Below are 20,339 nucleotides of genomic sequence, written 5' to 3'. Positions count from 1 at the left end.
GTCAAGGTTTTGTAAATTCTTTTGCTAAAGTTGCTGGTATAATTAGAAACCAAAAACTGTTACCAAATGCAATAGTTATCTGTTAATAGGGCGCAGCTGATGTCATAAACTACACAAATGTGTCCTGAGACATTTTATAGGTGTCAGCATAATCTTAGTAGAGAATTATTGCACTGCACGCGCCTCCTTAAGTGTGTCTAGTGTCTTACCTAATATTTACTTTGACATTTAAAGAATACTCATGAAGAATTATGATTTCAAAATGTAAATACATAGTATTATTAAAGGCTGCAACAATTAGTGTGGTAAGGATTGGGATACTCTCTCTCAAAGCTAACTAGATTGTTTTACCTTGCACAGTCTTTACATCTCTCTTGTATTATTTGCAGGACTGGATCAAGTGGATCTAGTCCTGCCCAGAACTAAAGACCTGCCCTCTCAGCTAAGGGGGAGGAACCACTAAGTCCAGGCTGCAAGTGCGTATGTGAGACAACGAAAGAGAAAACAGGAACAGGAATGAGGTCAAAGGTTAAAAATGAGGGAGCCAGAGGAGGAGACTGAGCAGAGAACCCCAGGCAGTGCCCATCACTCCTCAAAGGCATTTAGGGAGTCAGTGGACACTGCCCAGAGTAACTCTGCCCAGAGGCCTGATTGCATGAGGGACCAGAAATAGGCCCCACAATCCCAGAGTATCTTCCCACCCATCTTCCTCCTCCTGTTATAATGAATGGCCATCTTGGCTAGTGGCAGGAGGAGGTTGACGAGGAGGTCCTGTGACTTTGTGGGGCTACAGATGGGGGGAGCAAGAATTAGAAGATGCAGGGAGAAGTGCAGCGAGAACCTCAGTAAGAGGTTCTGGCGGAGCCATAAGAAGGGCTTCAATCTGATGCTCTCTATGTAGATGTGTGCGAGGGTCTCCCTCTTGCCACAAAAGGGACAATGCCAGGGGAGTTTGTGAGCCCATGCTCACGGCTTGATGGAGGAGTCGCCAACTAATATCCCCGGCAGGCCATGGGACCAGAGTGGATTACAGGCTGGCCCACTGGGTTTCCTCGCCTCCTCAGGTGGCAGCAGGTGTTAGGGCAGGACATGAGGAAGTGGATGGTGGGATGAACGTGTGTACAGATGTTCTCTGGGTGCAGTTTGGAGGTGTATTGGCTGAATGACATGCAGCCGACTCAGATGGTGTGTCGGAGGTGGCTGGGGAGGCTCGCGGGGCAGAGGCCTGATAATGAGTTCCAGAGGCCCAGGGGAGAGGGATGGGCAGGGAGCTTGACTTGCTTGAAGAAAGCGGGAGAAGCAGGAGGCAAGGATGCCCTCACTCCTGGAGCACATGAGAGGGTGGGGAGCCCCATGCGCTGGCTGAGTGCCATGGCATCCACCCAGTCCCTCTATAATCATAATCCAGGAGGTCTCCAAATCTGGTGATACCAGCCAGGACCATCTTCCAGTGCACCAAAGGTTACCTCTCTCTAGTGCTGCTAAGGCAGGAGTCTATACAACCATCTCCCACTGCACGCATGGTAATAAGTAGGTAAGTCTTCTAATTGAACTATCTCCTGTGGATGCCTCTAGGGAGAGAAAGCCCTACCCCAAACTTTATCCCATTCCCACTTTCACCAGCAACTGGTTGCACTGCTGACCAATTAAAAATGAAGGTCAGTTTTAAAGCATGTGAGGATTGATTTCCCCACCTGTGAGTATGCGGTTGGATTACTAATCCCCATTGCTAGAGCAGCTACTGCCTAGGAATAGCCCCTCCAATGGAGCACAATAGGATAAGGGACAAGCAGGCTAACATGGTGATACTAGGGCCAAGACAGTTGTATGCATACTATTGAACCCCAGTGTCCAAAACAGGAAAATATGAAGAGCCAATATGCTATGAATAAAAGAGTTATGGGATTTAGAATTCAATAAGAAAAACAGGGGTAAACCTGTGCACCCCAATTATTTAATTTCACTGCTTGGTTATCGGTGTGTGCTGCACGTAGAGACAATATTAAGGGAGAGCTCCAGCCTTCCATGCAGAGTGCCGCTATTCAGATTTTGTGAAGAGAAAGCAACAGGATCTGGTAGTCTAGAACTCATCCCCCACGATCCCCAGACAAGTCATGGGATGCAGCACATCCCCTTTGTGGCTGCTACTCCAAGTTCTGGGCTGAATTGTGGTCCTTCTGCACTTCCTATGCAGCAGATAGTTTCATTGTGTAGTTTTGCAAAGTGGATTGGGTAAATCCAACAAAATATGATTCTATGAGGCTGTAATTTCTGGAATATTCATTAGTTTGGATTGTATGGGTCTGAAACTCTTTCCTTACACACCCCAAACTTGTTGCACAGAAAATGCAGTATCTGGCTCCAGATGTGTGTTTAACTAGTCTGTATACTGTATTTGTTGTTTTGCCTGTAAACTATTAAAATGTCATTACTATATGTTTTTAAAAAGACACCCATGCAGATTACCCTAAGATTTTCAGTGAGTTTCCCTTGACCCTGTAGTGACCTCCTAATGACACATTTTACCCACATTACTGCTTACAGTATATAGTAGGAATTGTTTCCAAGAAATCCTGTCTGCTGAAGCATTCCCCGGTTTCGTTTGTAAGAATTAGATCCATGTCGGGGATGAAGACGTCTGAATCTTCTGGTGTACTGGCCCGAGAGACAGAAATAAATCATGAAAACCAGCTGTTCCTTATAGGAAAGAAATCCATGGTTGTTATTGCTAAGACTATGCAACTGTAGAACACAATCCAAGAAGAAAATATCCGCAGTGTTCTGAGCCATGCAACACCCAGATGGCCAAGGATTCTGGCTTTGCTGCGGAGGGCCGAACAAAAAGAGAAAGGACCAACTCTGCAGGAGCAAGTTGCAGAAAAGCCTGGAGTGGAGGGAAGTAGAGTGCATACATTAGCTTCTTATGTGAATTGAGAATACATATAGGTCCCTAAGTGGGGAAATAAGATGAATTCAAGGACTGGGTATACACACAAATCCTCAGGTGGGGAGTATGGCAGGAAACATTAGCTCCACACCCATTCGTCTCAAAGAAGAGAATGTGAAGGAGCTTGCTATCCTGTTCACCTCATTGTTCTATAATTAGGGGATACCCCGAACAGGAGTCCTGTAGTGGAGTTCTCCCCCCTTTACCTAGGTTTTATGAGTGGAAGATAAGGCCTTGTAGTCCTGCTTTCTCCCAAATGGTGCTCCTTAACAGAACGGTTGGCCTTGCAGATACCCCAGTTTCTGATCAAGGACCTCTAAAATTCTTCCCCAGCTCAATCAGGAAAGGACCCAACCTTGCATTAAGCCATCTGGGGATGCATACACTCATACCAATTCTTATTTAGATAAAAGTGCATGGTTTAAGTTTCCAAAACCTTGTAATCTTTCCTACAATACAGTAGAACCTCAGAGTTACGAACACCACGGGAATGGAGGTTGTTTGTAACTCTGAAATATTCATAAGTCTGAACAAAACGTTATGGTTGTTCTTTCAAGTTTACAACTGAACATTGACTTAATACAGCTTTGAAACTATACTAGGCGGAAGAAAAATGCTGCTTTCCCTTTTTTTTTTTTTAGTAGTTTACATTTAACACAGTACTGTACTGCAGTGGGTCTCAACCAGGGATCTGGGGCCTCCTGGGGGTCCGCGAGCAGGTTTCAGGGGGTCTGCCAAAATAAACTAGAGAGCAGGGCTGGCATTGGACTTGCTGGGGCCTAGGGCAGAAAACTGAAGCCCAAGCCCCACTGTGCGGGCTGAAGCCGCAGCCTGAGCAAAAAAGCTTCATGGGAATGGGGCCCTGGGAAGTTGCCCTGCTTGCTATCCCCTAATGCCAGTCCTGGCTTTTAAGCTACTAGATATGCAGAAAAACCAGAGCCGTCCTTACCCAAAGTACGCAGCTGCATAGGGCACCAGGAAATTTGGGGCACCAAAGTGAGGTACAGCTCTTGAGTCTGGCTAGACTGGGAGTTCCCTGGCACAGGAACTGTCTTCGTATTGCAGTCTGTACAGTGCCTCATTCAGTGGGGCCTTGCTAGTTTGGTGCTCCCAGCCACTACTGCAATATAAATAAATAATAGAGTAGAACAGTCTTAAAGGCTTCATTTTGTGGGTTATTTAATTACACACGGATAGCAAGGCTGGTCTGCCCAAACAGTGACACAAGCCCCACTGGAATGTACCAAATCTAGCCTATCAGATACTAGAGACAGCAGGCTATTTTCTCTTGCAAACCTTGATTCCAATTAAAAGCGGAACTTTTACTAGTCAAAACAGATTTAAGGAAAGTATCATCAGTCTTTAAAAATGTATTATGTGGCATCATCAGCCTTTAAGTAATCCAAACAATAAATAACCTGGGAAACAGGTCTTCATTATAGAGACATAACAAAGCTTTGTTTTTTTCTGAAAAACAAGGAAAAAAATAAAGCTTTATAGTAAAAACTCTTTATGTGCTGAACATAAATTTTTCCGTTTATTAAACTAAAGAGTTTATTTTGTGTCCTTTGTCTTTGCTTTGCTGAGATGATTAAACATAGCCACATTACTCTCATTACCTATTGTCTCCGTGTATACATAACTGTTTCTATTTTTATACCAAACGTGCTAATTTTAGATTGTGTTTGGCCCATTGCATTTCTTTTAAAAAGCACAACTGGAGAAAAATGAATAAAGCATACATGCATGTCCTCTGATGCTAGATTAATATCTAAAAATTACCAAACCTTTGAAACCCAACCACATACACTGAATATACTATTACTGGAGAAGGAAGGCTTTGCAGAGGGCTTTAAGTACATGTTCTGCAGAGGCTACAGTAAGAAAGATGCATCCATATGGATTCTCTAGGTGTAGTGGGCATCAGGGGAGATGTGCTTTGTCCCAGTTATTGACATGATAAAGAGGGACAGAATTGAAGCAGTTAATAACCACAGAAGCAGAACAGATTAACAGATCCAGCACTTGAATAGTTAAGTGGGTACAGGATGATTTTTTTTTCCAGTGAGGTTAAACTTGTTTGTTGATATTGCTGTTAAGGAAAAAGAAAATCATGAATCTGGCCATTCTTTCGGTTAATATTAACCATCTGCCTGATTTAACCTACTTATTTTTCTGGCAGAATTCTGACTTTTGTGGGTTTTTTTCTTTTCTTTGTGATTATGAAACAACCCCCAGTGGCATGTTAAACCTCATTACTGTAAACATGCACAATTGTTCTGCGGTCAGTTTCAAAGGCCCATAAACCCCCCAATATTAAATCTTGGTCTGAAACTGACATTGCAGATACTCCCCTGATAGGACTCTTCTGTGTGCTAATTGAAGCCTCGAAATTATTGTAATACAGAAACCTTTTGTCAAATGCAAATCAGCCTATGGAAAAACACTTTTAAAGGAACTGTTCTCCAAGGACTTGATCCAACTTGAATTGACTTCAATGGGAGCTGGACTGGGCCCTACAATAGCACCTGGCAGGTGTAGGAAATTGGTTCTTTGCAGCCCTAAACTGTGCAGCTCCTCATTAACAGTTGCAGAAACAGTAAAAGATTGCTAAGATTAACCACAATTGTTTTATGTAAATTGAATGAAAACTAAAGGAAAACAATTTCAAGTTTCATAATAGTGCACCTGCCGAAAGAAACCAGCTCCTTCTGCAGCTTGTTCTCCTCCCTTTAAATCAGTGGAATTACTGTGGATTTATATTAGAATAGCTCAGAGCAAAATTTGGTCCATTGTCTCTGATAAAAGCCAACAGACCACAAAGAGAAACAGGCAGATGCAGCACGTTCATTAGCAGTTATTTAAGGTTCCATTCCAGTGAAGTTGCATTCACCTTATCTGTAGCTGAGGTGATATTCTGAGTGAGCTTGCTGTATCCTTTCTGACCTTGCACAACTTTATGCATGGCTGATGAAGGAAGAAAGAAAAATCCTCTGCTTTATTTTAGCTTCATGGGGTTTTAAAATGCATTAGAAGATCTAGAGCTTGAGCTTGTAAAAACTTATCCTGAGGTAATGAAAATGGCCTATTTATGGAACAGTAGATTTAATTAGTCCCAGTTTGTTTCAGTTATAAGTCACAGTAGTCCACCACCAGGGTGGGAATCTTTATCTGTCTTTGTAGTGTTCAGGATGTGGTGAGGCAGAATGCTTTCAATAACCATTATGGATTTCTTTCCAACTCATACCCAGGAATGTGTTTTCTTTGCAGGCAGTTCCCTCACATGCTGTTCAGAGTGTGAAATTTGTTTAAATAGGAGCCACCTGCCTTGTTGTTTTGTTTTTGTTTTGAATGACTTCATATCAATGGTATATGTACATATCCTGCCCTTAGTTAAACTAGTGCAAATCAGAGTGATTCTATTGAAGCTAGCGGGCCTTATTCTGATCTCATATTCATTTTTCATCATGTAACTTCACTGACTTCAGTGCCATTACTCCTGATTTACGCTGGAAAAGTGATGAAGATCTGCTACAATGGTCCAGAGGATGAGGGTAAGCAGTTTTTACCCCTACACTTTGGCAAAACTTCCATTAAAAATGAAGAACATCCTAAACTGTATTAAATTTTACACAAATTTTCCCAAACTCCCTTGGGATCCCCAGGAGCCACTGCTGCCAGGGAGTGTCCTATGATCCCAGGGAGCTGGCTTTTGCTATGAGACAGGAAAATATGGGCTAACTGAATTATCCCAGATGGGATTGAGAGCAGAATTTGGTTCATGATTTGTAAAGAAATAAGCATAAATTATAAGAGGTACAGAGACAAGTGTTTTCAAAATAAATAGCATCTAGATTATTCATTAATTCCATTAACTCAGATTCAGAACAGCCCCAACAGTGCTGGCCCAAAGCATAGAGGCAAGTTATTCCTTGAGTTATAAAAAGAATGAATTTGGCCTATGGGATGTATTTGAGAATTAGATTCATGTAGCTGAAAAGGAAGTGTGGTTTCTTTGTGGGTATCCACATTTTGTATTCCTCCCCACTTACCCTCCTGCAATTTTCCTTCCTGAATCCTGGTAGTAAGCTTTTCCATCAGAGCCGTGGTGAACAACTCACTGAGCCAGTCAGAGATCCTTGCTTCCATCTCTTGAGAAATGACTCTTGGATATCAGAGTAAAAATTGCTAAGCATTTTGATTATTGTGATTGGCTGCTCTCATGGGTTGCTGAACTTTTTCTAGTGTTCTAACACTGCCTTCTCATTTCTAGCCCCAGATAACACCAAAATAAGGAGAGGGGAGTGAAATTAAATAGAATTTTCTGTTACTTTGCCCCTTGTTTTTATGAATGTGCTCCATTTAAGTTAGCTGTATTTCTAAGGGGCCAAAGGCCCTATCCTGTTTCCGTTAAAGTCTCAAATTCAGTGGGAGCAAGCTTTGGTCATTCATTAGTACATTTTCTGCAAGGAACTGTCTTCTGGTCCGGTTCTGGTTTTGCTTCCTCTTCCCCTCCAACCCAAACTTAAGAATAACGGTAATTCTCTATTATTACCAGGTCTTTTACTCCCTTTATTTTTCATTGACTCCACTGGATTTGTTGTTTCATCATTCTGTAACTAGCAATGGAAAAACTTAGTTAATATTCAGAGCTGGGCTGTTAACAAAATAGGAGAAATACATTACCATGAGACAGACTTGAAAAGGCTTGGTACTTACTTCTGCCTTGTGCCAACATTCTCAGAATACTGCAGCGGGTTACATTTTTCCCATGCAGTCTTATCAGACCTTTTTGAAGTTTTATAGAATTGTGTAATTCAGTCTTTAACTTTGTTTATTATTAATTCCTCCTTTCCTTTCTTAAGTACTAGCTGATATCTGTGACTCATGAGGGTGCTGGCTGCAGGTTCCATGGGGTTGCCTAAAAGTATCACATTGATTTCTTCATGTTTCACCCAGCTGACCTAAGTGCTGGGCTAGGCATCCTTTGCGGGGCGGGAAGTTGGCAGTGCTCTATGGAGTTTCTTATTTAAATCCATGTCACTGTCTGTGGCTTCTAAATTAGGTCATATCATAGGCAAGAGATGCTTTGATTTAAAAAGTTTTCACACTCTCTGATTCTATGTTTCATCCTGTGTCCTTAACATGTTACATTATTATTATTATTCATTGTTAAGCTGTACAAGACACAACGACCCTGTTTCAAGGGACTTGCAATCTAAACCAAATGGGCCTGATTCTCAACTTACTTACAGTTGTTTTGTACCAATGTAACTTTACTGGGCCTGATTCTCCTCCCACCAGTTTTACACATTGTAATTTGACTGTCTTCAGTTGAGTTACTCCTCCTGATTTGCACCAGTATACCTGAAATCAGAACCAGAGTCCACATGTGGTTTGTATTTTTAGTACATTTGTGAAATTTGATCTTTCCATTATTTTTTGTACCTCCTTTCTGTTCTTTCGACTTGAAAGAATTTTAAACTCTTCCTTCTTGGACCACTCTTTCACTCCATGTCGCTCCCCTGCCTTTTGGCAGTAACTTGGAGAATTCTTCTACTTAAAAAAGATGCAGCAAGTGGCTTCTGTGGGCACATAATTTCAGTGAAGTATTCTGGGATACTTTTGTATGAAAGACTCCTTGCAAAAGTCAATTATACTGTATGCCAACAAGTCCTGTACCTGATCTTGTCTAGCAAAGAGTGGATGTTGCTTGTATTCCATGTCTTGTAAAAGATTATACTCCTAAACAGAAGCTGTCTACAACAGGGCAAAAAGTAAGTAACTCCTTAGCCTGGCACCGTTAAATGCTAGGTCCTTGGGCAAGAAGACTGTTGATCATGGCATAGCTTCTAGACAGGTCTTCACGTGTCTTTTCCATTGGAGGGCTGGCTTGTTCAGAGTGACAGTCTATTTTGGCAGGAGTCTAAGAAGGCTTTTCAGAATAGTTTTAGTTTAGTGAGGAGGGTAAGTGTGGCAGTTATGAACTGGTCATCATTCTTTTGAACTCTTTACTACAATTCAAACTTTCAAAATCTTTGTATTTCCTTATTCCTAACAACACCTAACTTAACTTATTTTATTTCTTACTGGAAATGTTATCTCTGAATTCATAGTTTTCGTATGGTGCATGCCATGTGTTCTTATATTAATCTTTCAGGATTTTAATCTTGATGACTAATAATTTTCTGAGTGTCTCCTTTAATTCACTTAACGAAAATGTAATAATGTAGCGGAATACCTATCCACTCCATGACTTTTTTTTTTTTTAAAGGTACATGATTTCAGGGAAGGGCAATAGTCCCAGAGTTTGATAAACACAGAGGCCGCATGATATCTTTTTCCATACTTCAAGTAATGACTAGAGTGCATACAGTTATTCATTCAGTTTGACCATACAACCCTGAGCGTATCTACCAGGAAGACAGTACCTTTATGCTTTAGTACCAACAACTTTTGCTAAAGTCTATGAGCTAAAATCTCTCAGTTGCACTAGTTTTACACCAGTGCAACTCCATTCATATCAATAGAGTTACTTCTGCTTTACACTGATGTAAGTGAGAAGATGATCAGGCATTTTATTTTGGATTAAAGTATTTCTTTGGGTTTATGATTACATAGACTGATGATTTCATGCAAATTCTGCTTCTTCTGTTATTCTTTGTTTTTTTCATTTTTTTTCCCTTGCACTTTTGATTGTGACCCAGTTCTCTGGGTTGATGATCAATTCTGGCTTGGCAGGGCTGCTTTGCTTGGACTTCATACTGATGCCAGTCTACCAATAACACATTGAAGTGCATTATGGATACTGAGGGACTGATTCTTCCCTACTTACACTGGTGTAAGTCAGGAGTAACCTCATTGAAGCCAATGGAGTTACACTCATTTTACACTTGTGTAACTGAATTCAGAACCAAGCCATGAGTCTCCATTGTCCTTCTCTCTTCTGGAGCATGTGCTACTGATGAATAGATTTAATAGAATCTATGAACCTATGAATCTAAGACCAGAAGACGCCACTGTGATCATCTAATCTGATCTCCTGCGTAGCACAGGCCATCATACTTCCCTGAAATAATTCCTGGTTGAACTTTCCTATTATAATAAGCAGAAATCAAAAAACAATCTAGCTTACCCTTCTATCAGGTGTTGTCAGCAGTAACAAAGTCCAGGTACAACGAGCTAGTGGTCCCTCTTAAAACTAAAAAAACAACATTGGTTTAAATCCCCACCCAGCATTTCTGGGATCACTACCTTCTCTGCAAGCCCTTAATAGGCAATACTTCCCCACTCACAAGCACTGGGTCTATGTAAGAAAGAAGGAAAATTTTGTTGGGGGGAAGGGAACAGCAGCCACTTGGGGAAAAAACAGCAACAATATACCTATATGAATGATAAATAAAACACTTCCCCACAGTCATTTCAGCGGTAATCCGTTAACATGGTTCCCCACTGACTGGTGTAAAAGTCCAATAGGCAAGTGTCCCTTTATCACATCACTTCCCCTTCCGCTATCCACTCAACCCCATGCATGGTTCAGCATCAGTAGTTAACAGTCCCTGTCCTGAAGTGCACTTGGGCAGGCCTGTCTTTAGTCCCTTTGGGAAGTGCTGTGGTAAAGTTGTTCAGTTATCTAAGGTGGAAAATTCTTTGTCTACTGCATGTCTGTAAGCAAGGATCTCTTAAGAATTATTAGAATCAGAAACGCATGCAGAGCTCTTTTGAACAGGTATTACTCAAAATATATTTAGTTCCTGTGGCGGTTACTTTATTGTCAGAGTATGCTAGAACATGGCCACTATGTCTTATTACTAGTGTTAATGTTGTGATTTGCGCTGTTAGTTGTATTTTACAAATTTGAAGTGATAATATTAAAATAATAGTACCTCCATAATGTGACTAAGGCTATGTCTACACTAGCACTTTTGTCGGTATAACTTATGCCGCTCGGGGTATGACCCCCCCGAGGGACATAAGTTACACTGACAGAAGGGCCGGTGTGGACAGCACTATGTCAGCAGGAAACCCTCTCCTGCTGACATAGCTCCCACTGCTGGTTGAAGGTGATTTAATTATGTCAACGGGAGGACGCTCTCCCCTTGGCATAGAGCAGCTACACAGGAGATCATACAGCGGCGTAGCTGCAGCAGTACAGCTGCCCCACTGTAAGCTCTGTAGTGTAGACATGGCCCTAATGTCACAAGTGAAAAACAGAGCCACTGAATTAAAAATGTACAAAGGGTAGCTGAAAGGGTCTGCAGTATAACAACAAATACCTAATCAGGAATTGAGCTTTACTCCAAAAGTTTTTTGATGGATGGAAGCTGTGTGTAAACATGCCAAATTAACACATTTCAGAAATAATCAGTAAGTGTTGATGTTTTAAAAAAAAAAAAAAAACTGGTGGCAAAGCACTCTACAGAGCTGTCTAAAGCATTTAATTGTTGTGGGATGGCTGGAAAACATGCCTATCAGGGTCACCTTCAGATTTACAGTTGTTACTGTTCTGTCACAGGTTTCTTTTGCAAGCTGCAGCTCTTTATGTTGGAGTTGAAATATCTTAATTTTCAGATTTCTTTGAAAACCAGATTGTTACTTTGCAAATATTATAAAGCACCAGTTAAGACAGCAGGAGAAAATGAGTAAGTTACTTATGTTCATAACTTATGAAAAATAGCTGCTGTAACATCTGCTCACGTTTCTCTAACGAATCCAGCCCCTGAACCCCATCTTTCCCTCCTGCTCTCACCTTCATGCTTACTTCCATACTGTTCCGTTTTAAAGTTCCCAGTGCTTCAGGTGCCCTGTCTTCACTCAGATCCTCCCTTAAAGCTCACTGCTCCAGGGAATCTCACAAACTTGTGATAATCCACCTCAGTTAAAACGCTGTCATCACCTGGGATTAAAAATCAACCAATCAAAATACCTCTTGCAGCTCCCTGGTGCACGGGGGGGTGGGCTGGGGTGTACACACATTGATACACCCCTTAAGACGTATGCAGCATATTCCCTCACAGGTGCCACCTCTGCTGGCAAACACATAGGAGGACAGAGCCATGGCGTAGCTTGTTCTCTGCCGCATCTCACCATGCCATCATCCCTTTGGGCACCATGAACTCTCAGGGCAATGGTTAGGAAGTAGACCCTCTGCTCCCCTGAGAGCAGAAACTGCAATTCTTCCTGGCCTTCATACCGACCACACAGGGAGAGGTAGAGGCTCTTTATTCCGTGCCCCCCACTATGCATCTCCGTAAGGGTCAACCATAATCCAGCCCCTAATGCTTTGGATAATGTGCATGTCATTTACTTTTAAGCTAATTTGAAAAACATGATTTGGTGATTTACCAAATAGGGGTTATCAAACTAATTTAAGCAAATAATATGATTCATTCTTATTATCTCACTCATAAACCCCAACTCTTTGGATCAAGCTGGGAAAGAAAACTATAGCTATGTGCTTATCCGTTATAGTAATATTTACATCAAAGGACTGAAAATAAGGAGGTCAACAAACAGGTTAAACTGAGATTTTTTTCCCTTTTAGTGGGATGGAAGACACAACCTTTTTTTGAGCTGCAAACATGCTTTACCACTCAGTTATCCACTGCGCCCCTTAAATATTAAGGGGTGGGTAAAGGAGAGAGAGTTGATTTCCTCTGTGCTCTGCAAAAAGGCTGGAATTTTAGATGATATTTTTCTAACTGTTCAGACCTCTTCTGGAGAATATACCATCATACTGAAAATCACCTATGTGTTTGTATTTTGGGGGTGTCAAAAATGAATTATTTTGGCACCAACTCCATGATAAAAATAAAAACACACTTCACAGGCTATTTAATAGAATACTCTTCATTACGGAGAGACATCCTAGGTGAATTAAGCAATTCTAAAGGAGGTTATGTTTAAAAATTCTAGCAACAGCAGCTGAAAGATGCATATGTATATTATGGCTATCTGAAGAACAGCCCATTGTAATGCGGTGCTTAAAGCTCTAGGAAATGCAGGAGCTGCAATATTGTTACAGCCGGAAGTAGTTTGGGGAAAGAAGGGGATGTAATTAGTCCAAGTTTTAATGAAAAGAGATAAGATATATATATATATATATATATATAGCATTCATTCATTCTGAGCCGGTACACAGTAGGATGTGTAGGGAGCGTGAGGCAGCAGAAGCCTCCGTCCAGCTGTCCAGTATGCTTGGAGAGTGCAGGCCCTGCTCTCTGACATCTGGATGTTAGCAGTCTGTGTGGAGGAGTGAGGCTCCAAGAGTGGTGATGCTTCCTGCTAAACTGTGTGCTTTTTTTTTTTTGGGGGGGGGGGGGGGGGAAGTCAGTCAAAATTCCTTCTGAAGACACTGCAGACAGCTCCTCTGCATTGCCTCCAATGCCTTTCTGAGCGCAAAAAGCAGATTCAAGTCACATAATTCCTAACAAGTGCTACATGCACAAAACCCTTCTCCCATTAACTTCAGGGGGGAGTCTCCATCCAGATGGTTTGCAAGACAAGTGGGGTGTTTCTCTTAATGATTTTATGACTGCCTCTCTCTAACAGAAGAAAAAACATTTATTAATCTCCTGGACAATCACTTAGCAATATTTCTGAGTTACCCCAGGGAGAGGTTTTTGTGAGTATTTTATGATTTACCCTTTGCCCACATCAAGGGAGATAACAGAGAAACTTGGAGTTATCTGTACAAAGGAAAAGAACATACTACATGTGGTGGATTATGTTTTGATCCATGCACATTGACTCCTGCACTCATGCAATCCCATTGACTTAAGTGGGGCTCTGCCCAGATCAGCTTTCAGGGCCAATTAGTTTAACAAGCAAACACCCAGCTATCACAATTTATGCTGTTGGCATATAAATAAGTATGGTAATTCATAAGGAAGTTTAAGCATAGCCATAAAAAGACATAATTAATTACTTAAATTCCAGAAATATACCACCACGGTATATCTTCCTTAGCACCATTTCTATTATCATCTCTTGGATCTTCCTTTTTTTAAGCTGTTCTGAGAGCAATATTTTATAGCATCATGATATTAGAAAAAGATATACTTGTCTCTTCAATAATATATAAGTTAGTGATAAACAATATGGAAGTATTAATGCCCAACAAAAGAAATTCAGATGTTAACATCATTAGTTTACTGTATCGAGGAAGACATGGACTTTTCCCCGCCTTTATTTCCAGTCACTTTCATCTTCCTAGATTACCTACAAGAACTTTAAAAAAAAAAATTATGACAGATGCAAAAGTTAGAATAAAACAAGTTTATTCTTAAATCTAATGTAAAATACTTTAAGGACCAAAAGCCGCAGTGTTGTAAACGGTGTTTGTGATGAGGTAGTAGTGAACTGTAAGCACAGGAAACAATTGATGTCCCACAAGCACCTGGTTTAATATTGAACAGTATAAATAAGTCAGATAATTGAAGAACATAACTACCACGGTGATAAAGCACACCAGAGATTAGTTCTGGAAACCTCAGAATGCTTTCCCCCCACCTCACTGCTCCTCAACGTTTGGGCTTTGAGCCCCTGGCCTACAAACTACATTCTTTGTAAATTCTCTGTCGCTACTGACTTCTCCAGTTTAGGCTGACCACCTCCTATGGAGCCTTTCCTGGCATTTTGTCTGGTAGTTGTTCCTTTAAATGTGGGAGAAAAGCCCCTGCAGCCAAAGTGTCCCAGTTATTTGCATTTGACTGTTATAGGTTACATCATCTTCCATTTTGGTTGCCAAGTATTTTTAGATCCAGGTGTAGCAGTCTGAGCTGCCTAATCCGAAGCACTGGCTAGAGGTATAGCATCAGTAAGTCCTACCCCCGGTCATCAAAGGATCTTTGGTCTTCTCACAATCCTGGCAATAGAGGTGAGAGAGGAATTAGGCAGAAGAACAGAGAGGGGATGTGGATTGGGGAGAGAAGGTCAGATAGGGGAGGAGTGAATTTAATACTCCTGATATAGTAGGTGAGTTTCCATTCTGTCTTTTATCCACAGAACAGGAACAGTACATGCTGCACCAGCACCAGCTCCCTCTTACTGACCTCTCCAATGTGCCTCAATCCTGACCTGAAGGGAACATTTCTACAGTGATGGAGCAGTACAGTCTCTGAATGTCCATTCAGTCCTTGGATTCACTGCCTGTTCATTCTGATTATGATGGCAGTTTGTGTGATGTAGTCTGCTGTCCACTATGACATGGATTGGCACCACCAATTCATACTGCATAAACAATGAGATGGCAATGGCTTTCAGCTACTACAGACATGGGCCAGACTCATATTAGAGTAGACGAGGCCACTGGAAATGTTTGTTAGGAGATGGAGGTGGCTGTGCTTTCAGTATGCTGATGACACCCAGCTCTGTATCTCCAGATTATATGATCCAACTACAATACTGGATTTTTTAGCCTAGTTTTGGGATAGCAGGGGCCATGGATGAGAGTTAGAGGGCTCACTCTCACTCTGATGTTGGTTGGTGGGGGAAGCAACCAGAAGAGCTGCTATAAGTAACATTGCCATCTCTTAAAAAAGGGGTTTGTCTGTCATTTGTAGGACACATATGCAGGCAAGGAGGCTGCCTGGATTCCTAGCTGCTAGTAGATCATAATGTAGCAACTATAGAAATCTGTCTGGAACCTGACGCTTGGTGCAGAATTTGACAGCTTGTGGTTACAGGGTACATCTTGTAATGAGAACATTATGCTAGAATTCAAAATAAAGTACATTCCAAACAGAGCAAAGCACAATTCATATTGGCATTCCTGTATTTGTATGCTACTCATATTAATCAACCATATAAGAAAAGCTTCATGGCATACAAATCTTCTGATGTGGCAATTTCCATCAATTATTAATCACTTCTTCTACTTTATCAACCGCTGTCATCATTGGTCGCTGGTTTTTCTTTTTCAAGCTAGTCAAAGAAACCACAGACCTGTCTTTTTTTTTTTTTTTTTTTTAAACTTTAATTTGTTTTACCAATCACAAGAGCAAAAACAGAAATACTGTGTCTGGTACAATGATTGTTACTTGCATGTTAGATACTTTTGGCCTGTTGTGAGTTGCCCAACACATAGGAGTGTCACTGTTTTCAGACATGGATCAATTCAGCTGACAGTGCAAACCACAAGACATATATTTCTTGATTTTTGTCTAAATAAAAATAATTAGAAGAGGCAGTCTGGTCTGGTGACTAGCCTTAAAAAGCAGGAATGAGGGCTTCTGAAATTCCAGATTCTATGTTTGTCTTGGCTGTCTCTGTCTATACAGAGCTGCTCTGTATGCCTCAGTTATGCCTTTGGTGAAAATGGATGGAAGAAGAGGTGCCATACGGTTCATGAGACTCCAGTTAACAGCAGGCAATTCTGGATGATTAAACACTTAAACCTGCATGAACATGTTGCTGTCATCACTGACTTATAAAGAAGTACTTTTAAAAGAACAATTAATTTGTGATAACTAAAGCGTTCTGTGAACACGTGTGTTTCATGGACCTAACTTGCCACTCAGCAATCAGAGTAGGTGGCAATATTTGTTTGCCTCTTAAAATTTGAAGCATGTAACTCCTTCTTTTGGGTCCCAGCCTCCCTCACCTCTGGCTATATAGTTTTTCTAGGTCAGCTACCTGTGGCTATATCTACACTACAAGTGCCACAGCAGCACAGCTGCAGCTATGCTGCTGTACCGTAGACGCTGCTTCCATTGACGGAAGGTGTTTCTGCATCAAAGTAGTTGATTCACCTCTCCAAGAGGCAGTAGCTAAGTGAATGGAAGAGTTCTTCTGTCAACCTAGCTGCATCTATAGTGGGGGTTGGGTCAACCGACCTATGGCACACAGCGTGAAATTTTTCACAGCCCTGAGCGACATAGGTAGATCACTCTAATTTGTAAGCATAGACCAGGGCTGATTCTCCTCATACTTATACTAAATTAGGACTAATTCTACTTAAATCAATGAAGTTTTGCCAGTGTAAAATTGGGGTAAAGGACAGCAGAATCAGGCCTTAAATGATTAAACAAAATATAAAATAGAGGCTCCTTCATCTTTCAATACAACATAGTTTTTCCTGCACAAAACATATGTATACCTATAACCACCATCCTTGGCATCCTTATCCTTCCTTGCTTTGATAATCTCCTTCCTTTAACCATGAAATAATCACCTCACTTATGATCCTTCATACCTCTTGAGTGCTACAACATTTCACTAGTGGAAACAAAATAAGTGTAATGTCAGGACAAAAAAAAAAAAAAAGCCACGGAAATAAGTGGACTGTCAAGACCAGTTTGATACATAGCAACATTGTAGGCCTGTTGTACAGGATGAATTTGGGATATTAGGCAATAAACAGCTTAAGGCCTTTAGTTAAAGCAGATGCTGCATTAGAGAGGTTTTCAGTGTTTTACAAAGTCTATTAAATGCTGGCTTTTAATATGAACAGGCTGTAAAAACCTTGTGGTAAGGCTTTCCTAAACAGTATCTACTGATATAAATTTGCCTTAAATTCTGTCCATTTACTAGTACGTCATGCTACTGGAGAGAGCTACTGGAAGTGTTGTAGCCTGGATGAGATGTAAAGATAAGGTTCTGACTGCTTGTGGTAATTAAAAATCTCCTGGTATGTGCAAGAGTAGGGAGGTTAGCCTTCAGCTGCTTCTCTATGAATTTCTCTTTATAGCATGAGTTGGATGGGATATTCTTTGCTTTGCAGTGAGTTTGTAATTTCATATTTAGTTTCTCTGGATGGAAGTACTATATAAATCTCAGCAATATTGCTGTATTTTAGGATTTTCTGATTCATTCATTTTTGGATGCTACTCCATAGTGAAGATTGCCTCAAGTAGTATTGGTCTCCTAAAATATATTGAAACAAACACTGATTATGCATAAGCAAGTATAAAGCAGAAGCAAAAGATCTCAGCTGCAGGCTCATCTCAACTCCATAGATGTATATTTTCAAATTTCTAGAACTGCTATTGCAATAAAACATTCTCTACCTTTACGTAGGCCCTCATAACACGGCTGCTACTCTGAAACCAGTATATTCCTCATTTTCTTTGGAAAGAAACAATTATTTATTTGGAAAGAAATAATTATTTCAAGAGGAAAAACTGAGACCCCTGGTAAATAAAGAAGATGAAAAAGAGGAGAGAGAGCGCACTGACAAAGAAATAGACAACATCCTGGGAGTGAGATTCTGGGCTGCACAGAACTCATAGCCCCTGGGCAGAGTGCGTGTAGTAGCTCCCAACCCCGGCCTGGTCTAATTTACAGTGAGCAGCCTCACAAGGCTGCTCTATGGCTGACAGTAGTGCCACAATGTTGCAGATGCAGCGCTGAATCTGACATGTACCCCTCCTGGCCTGGCCCCACCCACAGCATGCCCCCTGCTCCAGGCCTTGTGAAGGGGTCCTTGGAAGTAAGGCTTAAGGCTATTTTTACAGTGCCTTCACCCTCCTGCAGCCAGTACAGAGACACTTTAGGCATCTTTCAGAGTAACAGCCGTGTTAGTCTGTATTCGTAAAAAGAAAAGGAGTACTTGTGGCACCTTAGAGACTAACCAGTTTATTTGAGCATGAGCTTTCGTGAGCTACAGCTCACTTCATCGGATGAAGTGAGCTGTAGCTCACAAAAGCTCATGCTCAAATAAACTGGTTAGTCTCTAAGGTGCCACAAGTACTCCTTTTCTTTTTAGGCATCTGTCACTTTTACCCAGCACGGGGGCTGGAGCAGGACTGAGGATCTTTCCCTGGATTTCTACATAAACCTTCCTACAAACCTGAAAAATGGTCAATACTCAGTCTCTATTTTCACCCCTTTTTCGTTTTCCTCATCACTTTCTCCATACCTTCCTCTTTTTATTCTTTTCCCCCCCATCTTCATGATCTCTCTGTCTTTCATCTCTGCATGTATCCCCTCTTCTTTGCTTTTTTCTGTTGTTTCCTTTCAAGATCTCCAAAGCAGTGTCATCTGAAGGAAAAAACTAACCACAGGCTATGTGTTTGTGCCCATTTGTTCACTATGGCAACCCCTGTTTTCCATTATACAGTTTTCTCAGCTGTGAAGCTACTGTCCAGAAAGTGGCTCTAGTCTGTTTCTTCTGCTGTTGGTATCTCAATGAAAGCCTCCATAATAGAAGTTGTTACATGGACTCCAGAAGGGAGAAAAAGTGAACTGTTCTTTGGACAAGATGTGTTTCAGGTGTACAGATTAGTAGTTTGGTCACACCTGGAAACAGGAGTTAGTTATTTTGTAAAATATTTGATTATTTTCTTTTGCTATCAAGGTACAGATTTATACTCCTGCAATCCCACAGATGTCTTTATCAGAGTTGCATGGGATGTAAATCAGCACAGAATTTGGTCCAGTGTATTTTGTTCTTTTTGGATTATTAGTGTCAAGGTTCCTTCCCCACTCTGAACTGTAGGGTACAGCTGTGGGGACCTGTATGAAAACCCCCCTAAGCTTATTTTTACCAGCTTAGGTTAAAACTTCCCCAAGGTACAAACTATTTTACCTTTTGTCCCTTATTGCTGCCACCACCAAGCGTCTAACAAAAACAACAGGGAAAGAGCCCACTTGGAAACATCTTTCCCCTCAAAATCCCCCCTAGCCCTACACTCCCTTTCCTGGGAAAGGCTTGATAAAAATCCTCACCAATTTGCATAGGTGAATACAGACCCAAACCCTTGGATCTTAAGAATAATGAAAAAACAATCAGGTTCTTAAAAGAAGAATTTTAATTAAAGAAAAAGTAAAAGAATCACCTCTGTAAAAATCAGGATGGTAAATACCTTACAGGGTAGTCAGATTCAAAACAGAGAATCCCTCTAGGCAAAACCTTAAATTAGAAAAAGACACAAAAACAGGAATATACATTCCATTCAGCACAACTTATTTTATCAGCCATTTAAACAAAACAGAATCTAACGCATATCTAACTAGATTGCTTACTGACTTTTTACAGGAGTTCTGATCTGCATTCCTGCTCTGGTCCCGGCAAAAAACACAACACACAGACAGAGAGAACCCTTTGTTCCCCCCCTCCAGCTTTGAAAGTATCTTGTCTCCTCATTGGTCATTTTGGTCAGGTGCCAGCGAGGTTGTCTTAGCTTCTTAACCCTTTACAGGTGAAAGGGTTTTTCCTCCGGCCAGGAGGGATTTAAAGGTGTTTACCCTTCCCTTGATATTTATGACAATTAGAAACAAAAATAACTGTATCTTCTCATTTGACTCATACTCTGATGTCAAGTGGTGGTGGTGACTCTCAATAGTGGTGAAACAACAATTTTTAAAAACCAAAACCTCTTCCAGGCAACATAAGTTAAACTGAAAAAAAGGCACTCATCCTGGGACAAGAATGTCTACATGAATGGGGCGG

At 41.0% G+C, this 20,339-nt stretch overlaps 1 long non-coding RNA gene across 3 annotated transcripts in view; it reads right to left on the bottom strand.

Annotated features, from left to right (window-relative positions):
- Positions 1-2,577: 2,577 nt before the first annotated feature.
- The window catches only part of LOC122465977, a 29,374-nt gene continuing 11,612 nt past the window's right edge, over positions 2,578-20,339 (bottom strand). For 2 of the 3 annotated variants that reach the window (XR_006291140.1, XR_006291142.1), the window contains exons 2-3: positions 3,897-4,067; positions 2,578-2,884 (exon numbers count right to left, since the gene is read on the bottom strand). This is a non-coding gene — a long non-coding RNA (uncharacterized LOC122465977). Of the gene's footprint in view, positions 2,885-3,896; positions 4,068-11,696; positions 11,815-20,339 lie in introns of those variants that run through there. The other variant, XR_006291141.1, reaches the window with a different exon arrangement.

This window comes from Chelonia mydas, chromosome 5 (assembly GCF_015237465.2).
Source record: "Chelonia mydas isolate rCheMyd1 chromosome 5, rCheMyd1.pri.v2, whole genome shotgun sequence".
In the NCBI taxonomy this organism is placed as follows: domain Eukaryota; kingdom Metazoa; phylum Chordata; order Testudines; family Cheloniidae; genus Chelonia; species Chelonia mydas.
This window is presented reverse-complemented; position numbering and strand designations above follow the sequence as displayed.